Source organism: Vombatus ursinus, unplaced genomic scaffold (assembly GCF_900497805.2).
Source record: "Vombatus ursinus unplaced genomic scaffold, bare-nosed wombat genome assembly UNPS02014773.1, whole genome shotgun sequence".
NCBI lineage: Eukaryota > Metazoa > Chordata > Mammalia > Diprotodontia > Vombatidae > Vombatus > Vombatus ursinus.
Window position 1 is genome coordinate 15,351,637 of NW_020954551.1, and position 8,684 is coordinate 15,360,320.

The following is an 8,684-nucleotide window of genomic DNA, read 5'->3' on the forward strand; positions in this document are numbered from 1 at the left end:
AGATAGATAGATAGATAGATAGATAGATAGATAGATAGATAGATAGAGGTAGATAGGTAGGTAGATACATCAAATGGATAGAATAGAGACAGAATAGAAAGACAGACAGAATAGATATATATATGTATGTGTATATATATATGAGTTTTTATATATAGATATAGATATTTAAATGAAATAACATTTCCCACATAATGGCAATATACTCTCATGAACCTACTCCATCCAGCTTTCAAAGATTTTCCACCTTCTCTGGACTTGTTATGCAATACTATCTAGCACTCTACTACCTTATATTGTTTGCTGATTGCTCTATCTGTGGGTATTAGTTTGTTTCTCCCAATAGGTCACACGCTTCTAGGCTCAGGAATCAGACTAGGCCACCTTTTCATTTCCGTAGGAGGCTAAGAACATGGCAGGCGCACAGGAAATTCTATCATGGCAACACTTCTGGTAGATAGGTGATCTCATACATGTGGCATTCCCTCCCTCACTGTGCAGATACCAATCTATCCATTTCTTTTCATTGCATGAGATTCAGATCCAGTTTCTCCCATTAATCCTCCCACTGTTGGGAAATGCTCAATATGTTAGTGGCCTTCCTCTTCTTACATATTTACATGTCATAGGTACCAGGGCAACAACCAAGGCTGCCTGTCTATCTGTTAGTCCTTGCTCTTAACACATTGAAATAGAGTCATGAAAATGTTTTTTTAAACCAATTCATGGATCCCACCTTAAGAAAACCCTTGGCCTAGAGGCCTTCTCGAAGGTCCTTCCTCAGGTCCACTGATCAATTGATCCATCATTCGCCAAGATTTTCTTAAGCTCCTTCTGCACCTCTCCCTTGCTTAATAATTGCTCATTAATAGATGATAGCTACTGTTTCAAAGCACGGCTTCAAAAAGAGACTAGATGAATACCACGCAAAGCAAAGAGGACTTCGTTTAAACAAGTATTTTATTCCTCCTGCTGTATTCTGTCTGGATGAAATAAGCAGGTGCCTTCTTTAGGATCCCCAAAGGGCCTTTTGATTTGACTTGTTCTTAGTTGTGTTGTTTAGCGAGTGACATGCTATCATCTGCATTACATGATTGTCTCTATTTATTTAAAGGTGGGAGGAATTTCATTTAGAAATAGGAAAAGTCTAGAAGATGATTGTGATCCTTGGAAAGGTAGAATTCTCTGGAAGGAGAAGGGTCAACTCTAGTGATTCCAAATTCCTTTTCCTTTTTTCAGGGGTCCTCAAGCAGGCAAAATGAAGGAGCCCACGGAGGGGGAAGGGAGGGGGGGAAGAGTGTTCTTGACTATTCATAGGCTCAGGTACCAGGCCATTCTGATTCGAATTTTCCGTCTGGTGAAGTAAAGCTTGCCCCTGTTGCCCAAATGCTTATTCAAGGACAGGGAGCCCTTTTATTTTTTCTCTAATAACCTGTACACAACCCAATTTCTGAAGCTTACTGGGAAGAGGGAGAAATTCTCTGAGACGTTACCAACCGATTTTTTTAACCTTACCTCACATTACAGCCTCGTATAACATTCCTCTTTCCACTGAACCATCCTGCTTCCCTCATATAACCTGTATTCTCAGCAAAATGGTTGATTTGTCATTCTCCATTTCCATCTTGTATTTTTTCTGTTTCCATGCTTTTGCTTATATAACTTCATATATACAAATGTCATCCCTGCCATAGTCACTTGAAGAATATCCGCCCTCAGAGGGACCCAGCTAAAACAGCACTTTCTCAGAAGCAGTCTCCACCCCCACCCACTCTCCTGGGCCTCCTCAAAGCTCTCCTTAGCCTTTATTGCTCTCCGGCACTTTTCACAGTCTACTGTGTATTGTATTCATTTGTATGCATGTATTTTCTCTCTTACCCCACCGTAATCTCCTAGAGAACTGAGTCCCAGTCTTATTTTTCTATACATCCACTTCAACACCTGGCACAGTGCTTTGCACATAAGAAGACATTTGATACATATTCCTAGAATGGGTATTGAATGAATGTATGCATGCGTGAATGAATGGACCAAATGAGCTCCAGAAGTACCCTGTTAAAATGTAAACTGGAAGGCCAAATATATTAGTATCCTTTAACATGTGAATCCATTTGCATTTCCCCAGCAGAAAATTGGGCCTCGAGGGAATGGGACATGGGATTTAGCATAGAGACAAGCTATACTGTTCAAGATCACAAGCCGCTAAGGTTCCAGTGATGGCAGAAGACCTCGTGGTTAAGGTAACGGAGAGAGGCCAAACAAAAAAGAGAAGGTAGACATCTTCTTGTCTACCACCCTAATTCTAAACCCTCAGGCCAACTAGAGACCATGCCCTAGAGGACTTAGCCCTCTGAGCCCTTTAACTCCCCTCCTGGGACCCACTCAGCCCTGAGTGATGAATGCCTTTTAGGGCCCACTACATCCAGGCAAAGCCAGGATATGTCCTCACCATCCTCTTCCCTGCCACCATGCATACCCTACCCCAGCTCTCCACCCTCTTCTAGCTCTGGAACCATAATTAAGTCAATACTGCCATTGCTTCCAGAAAGGGAATGTCAGTTAAGTCTCCTGTGGCACCATTCAACATCCAGTGACTCTCTAAACCAAAAGACCCATATATATGTTGTCTTCTCCTCTTAGAATATAAGCTCCAAAAGGGCAGAGACTATTTCAATTTTCTATTTGTATCCCCAGTACTTAATACAGTGCTTGGCATATAGTAAGCATGTAATAAATGCTTCATGCATGGATTCATTCATTTGCTGAAGGCAAACTTTCTCTCCTTCATAGTACTGCCTAAAGCCAGCCCAACCTGCTGGTGCAAAAGGCAAGCCACTCATGACTTGATTGGTGAGTTAATTGCCATTATATGAGTCCAAGAAGGTGTTGAGTGGAACTGTGCAGGTAATACTTTTCTGCTACATTATATCATAATGGAGTGGAAAGAGCACCGACAAAGAAATGAGTTCAAATTCCACCTCTGAAACATACTGCTGTTTTCTACTTGGGACCCTCAGTTTCCTCATCTACAAAATGAAGGAATTGGACTAGAAGACCTCTGAGGTGCCTTTCATCCCTGGATCTCTTGATCATAATATGACTTCAAGTCATAATTCCAATCCTACCCTTACGTGACCTCAGACAAGTCACTGAGCCTCTGTCTCCTCAACTGTAAGATGGAGCTAATCATACCCAAACTACCTCCCTAAGAAAGTTCTTGTTAGGGTCAAATGAGAGGTTTAGAAAGGTCTTATGGTTAGATAAAGTTAAGTGATATAAAGCATTATACAAACCTTAAAGTGCTCTACAAATATCAGGGATGTTGGAGGAGGAGAAAGAAAGAAAGAATGTAAGAGATGCTGGCAACAAAAGGTGATCTATCTTGCCACAAATTCTTAGTCCTAACAAAACTAGGCTGGGAGCCAGAGTTTGTAGGCAGAAAGCCAAGAGAGCATGGAAACAGTGGTTTGGGCACAATATGTAGAATAACTACAAAATATCCCACTCATTTCAAAGGAATTCCAGGCTCCTAAAGCATTCTCTTCCTCTGCTCTGCAGAGAGATCAAGCCATCTTCCCAGGTCTTCTTAAAATGTTCTCCTTATTTGTCATCAACCGAGAAAGGGTTAAGTTGCCTAAACTGGAATCCTATAGATATGAGCCCAAGTCAGTAATGATTTACACAATTGTAAAACTGCCATGCTAACCAGCCTGCCCATTTCTAAACTAGCCATGGTTCTTAAACTGCTTCCGTAGCTTCAGTAATATCTTTAAGTCATGTGACTCCAGTGAAACCATGGCCATCCCCTTTTGTTTAGACATCTATCAGCATCTGACGCCACCAAAAAAGTATTCCCAATACTCGAATTGGTTCATGAGTATTGGATTATTGTATGGAAAAGATAGAATTATTATTAAAAGTCCTTTGGATTCTTATACCATGTCTTATGTACTATATATTTAATTTCATTATTAGCATCAACTAATATTTTTATTCTTCTGGCAGTTGTCTGTTAGAAAGCTTTTGCATATTACAACTAGGAGAGGAATCCAAAGTAATTCTAATGTTAATAGCATATTTTTATTTTGTGAACTCTTCTTGACTCCAAATCCAGAAATTCAACCTGCATTTATTAAATGCCTGCCATATGCAAAGCACAGAACTAGGTGCTAGGGACCGTAGCTGGAAGGGATCTTAGAGAGCCTTCATTTTACAAAAAAAGAAACAGAAGCCCAGAAAGGCTAAACCACTTGTCCAAAGTCACACAGATAAGTACGTGACCTCAGATCCTGCAACACCAAGTCGTGGACTTACTCTTTTCACTGAATGACCCTGCCTCCTTAAAAGAATTTTTTTAAAAAGTCCCTACATTCAGAGAGCTGCAGTTCAACTGGGGAAAATAACATGCACATAGAGAAATAAAAATAAAACAAAATAGCTACAAAGTAACTTCACAAAGCTACCTCTAAGGAAAATATAAGTCAGGACTCCACAATTCCATTATGGAAGTGATAAAACTTTGTGCCTTAAGAGATTGTTCTAAGGGATAAATGCAAAAGTGGGAAAAAATATCGAGGACAATTAGTCACCCCTTCTCATATACTTAATAGAAGCCAACAACCCAGCTCACAAAGGAAGGCTTGGCAGAAAGCTACATGAAACTAAGCTGCTTGGAAGTTGGACATTCTGAAAAGCGTTGTGGGAACTATAACCTGACCTGTTCATCATAATGCTACTGGGAGCCTTGGAGAGAGTGCTTGGACCTAGAATCTTGGACCTGAGTTCAAATGTCACCTCTGATACCTGTTAGCTGTATCACAGGCAACGCTGTATCATGGACTAACTGACCGGCGGCACCACCATTTAACCACTCTGAGCATCAGTCTTCTCGTCTGTAAAATGGAGTATCTGTAGTGCCTACTTCACAAGGTTCTTATGAGGATCAAAGAAGGCAGTGCATATAAAGTATTTTGTAAAGTTTACAAGCATTTGGTAAACATCAATTACTATTATTACAAAGAACACAGTCACCAGGAAATGCTGTCAATTATGGTTCATCCTGTTACCCACGGGACACTTTTTAGTTATAATGACCCAATATGGCACAGAAGAGTTGAGAAAACGTACCTCCCTCTCTTCAATGTGGGCAGCTAGTTAGTGCAGTGGATTGAGCACTGGACTTGGAATCAGGAAGACTCATCTTTCTGAGCTCAAATCTGGCCTCAGAAACTTACTAGCTGTGGGACCCTGGGTAAGTTACTTAACCCTGTCTGCCTCAGTTCCTCATCTGTAAAATGAGCTGGAGAAGAAAACGGCAAGCCACTTCAGCATCCTTGCCAAGAAAACCCCGATTGGGGTCACCAAGAATCGGACACAACTGAACAACTACTCTTCAATGCAGAGGTGAAAGGAATGAATGAATGAATGAATGAATGAATGAATGAAGTGGAATATTAAATAACCTGTGACAGTGTCAATGAATTCATTGGCTTTGCTGAACTTTTTTATTCTTTTTTAATCTTCATTACAAAGGAAGAGTTGCTGGTTAGGGGAGGGGGAAATAGATTTATAAATGAAATGTGATGTTAAAAACAAAAGGCATGCATTAAAAAAAAGAAAACAAAAATCACCCTTAGTAATTGGTGACAGAGGTAACAGAAGTAAATAAAAGCTGCAGAATATCTGAACTCTTCAATTTAGCCAGTAAGGCTGACCTTCTTTCCCATCGAAGCCTTTGATCTCAGCACCAAAACTCAGAGATTAACTGATCTGAATTCTTCCTCTTCTCCCTGCCTCCCCAGCTCTCTTTCTGGATCAGGGAGTCTTAACCTGAGGTCAACGGCATGTAGATTTCAGTGAGTCTATTAATTTGGGTTTTTTTTATATTTTGATAATTAAATTTTAAGGTAACTGAATTCCTTTATGAGCTTTTATATTTTATGTTACAGGCTCAAACATATTATTTTTATAGGCTTCCCCAGACTGCCAAAGGGGCCCTTACACAAAAATAAGTTAAGGAACTCTGATCTGAGGCTGCCCTTTAGACCTCAAAGGGAGATGACGAATACGCAGCATGTGTAGAGAGAAAAGCCCTCAATGACCTGCCAACTAAATAGCAGCTCGGGACCCTGGGCAAGTCATTTAACCCTCTCTGCCTCAGTTTCCTCATCTGTAAAATGATCCGGAAAAGGAAATGGCAAACCTCTTAGTGTCTTTGCCAAGAAAACCCCAAATGGGATGACAAAGAGTCCGACGCAATTAATCAACTACGAAACAATAACAAAAGATAAAACAGAGCTCACCTTCTAGGTGCCCTTACCACCAGACCCTCACCTAGTAAGCACTTTGTGGCCCCTGTGTTTTTCACATTTTTAACATTACTCTTGGATTAGTGTGTTTGTTAACTGTACAAGCTTTTCTACTACATACACCAGAGCCTTTCTACTGGAATCCTATACCTAGAACAGCAGGAGATTCTAACAGGTCTAAAGGTAGGATTGGACTGAATTGAATCTAAGGTCCCTACCAGCTCTAAAAATCCTTGATAAGTTATTATACTTTGAACTAATAAACTAATAATTTTATAATACAGCTAGGACCCAATTAATTTGAATATTAAATCCCATTAAGTTGCAGTATTATTCTAATTCAAACTACATATGTCCAGTAGCCAGAATCAATTACTGCAGGCCTGCACAACTTGCTGGCCTCGGGCTGCTCACAGCCCTCAGACTGCTGGCAGCATGCCAAAGGATTTTGGGCAGCCTGTGAAAAATGTAAAGGAAAACATCCTTTGTATGTAGAGGAAATCCTTTGGCATGTGCAAGTCTGTGGGCTTTAAGTTGTTCGGGCCTGAATAACCATATTTTATAGAATTATAATTTTAAATAGAGTGAGTTTGAATACATGCAATGCAGAATTCATTGTTAGCACTAATCAGGACCTAGTTAGAGTTGGGAAGCATTATTTGGGCATCATTTGGGAGCACAGTAGATAGAGCACAGTACTCAAGAGTAAGAAAGCCCCAAGTTCTAATCCTACCTCAGATACTTCCTAGCTATGTGACTTAAGCTCTCTGTGCCTCAGGTTTCCCATCTGTAAAATAGAGGTTATAATAGCACCTACCTCCCAGGATTGTTGTATCACATAAGTTAACATATGTAAAGCAATTCACAGACCTTGATGTGCTACATAGATATTAACAAAGGAAGGCAGAGAAACAGGAAGGCTGAATGCTAACACACCATGATCACCGATATTATAAAGATGTCATGGCTAAGAGGTCTTTTCATGATGGGCACTAGTCAAGGTAGGAAGGCATTAAAGTTGGCCAAGATCCACTAGAGAAACAGGCCATCCACCAACCAAAATGGTGAGTTATCCCTTTGTAGAATCACTAGCTTCACAAGATACCCCAGCAATTCCTCACAGATGGAAAGACCCAGATATAAAATATCACTGCTCCTGCTTTGGCCTTTCTTCATTTCCTCATTTACCCCCTTCCCCCATCCATGATAAGAGAAACCCATCGTCTATTAACTCATTCTATGCTGACGTAGCAAGTCATTGGGGGGGGGGAGAAAAGAAGGGGAAAGCAATATGGAAGACTTTCTACTGAACATAACAAATTATTCACAACAGTGCCACAATGTGATCCATAAAGATGCAATATGATTCTCAGAAGGCTTAAAAAAAAAAACCACCTCAATTTTTTCCAAAAAGAAAGTACCAGATTCTCAACTGGCTCTTGCAACTGCCTTACTATAATGTATTCCGTCTCACAAGTGTGGCAGTGGCTTCATTATTCTTACACAGCTCTTTTAAAAAGTCTATTTCGAAAGAAGCATTTCTGAAAGCTATCTTGCGATGTTAAAAATCAGTGCTCTAAATACACATGGACTAGGAGGGCAATGTCAGACTATCTTTCAGAGGAAAACGAAAGCCAATTCATTTCTTGGTGGACTGCTACAAGAAGGAGGGGAACAGAAAGGAGGTCCTCTCATCTCTGGGGCAACAGGTGTCAGAAACTCAAAAGGCTAACCCTGTGCCTTCCCTTCAAGGGTTGAAATATTTGAGCAGACAAACATAAGGAAATAGAATTTAGAGCAACCAACGAAATGATGTCTGGATTTATGCCTAAAGCACCAACTAAGTGAAGTGGAAAGACGGAGCAATTATCTGATGAATTTGGTCAATGTCATTGGACATTTATGAATAACCCAAAGGGCAATGGGGAAGGGGGAGAGGCTGCCGCATAAAGTCAACAACGGCTTGTACATGAGAAGTGGCATTGAAGGCAGCAATGACATTAATGCCTAGCTGCAAAAGGAGACAGGCCAGTCATGTATAGGTCTAATGGATACAGCGCTAGAACTAGACGGAGAAAGACCTAGGTTCAAATCCTGCCTCAGACACTTCTCAGCTGTGTGACCACAGGCAAGTCACTTAACCTCTGTTTACCTCAGTTTCTTCATCTTTAAAATTGAAATAAAAATAGCCCCTACTTCATATGGTTGTTGTGAGACTCAGCTGAGTTAAACGTAGGTAAAGTATTTACAAGCCTTAAAAGTGCTATATCAATGTTACTTATTGTTATGGAATGAGAATGAGAGAAAAAAAAATATGGAAAGCCCACATGCTACGTGGTTAGCTAGCAAGATATTAAAAAGAGACACAGAGGAAGA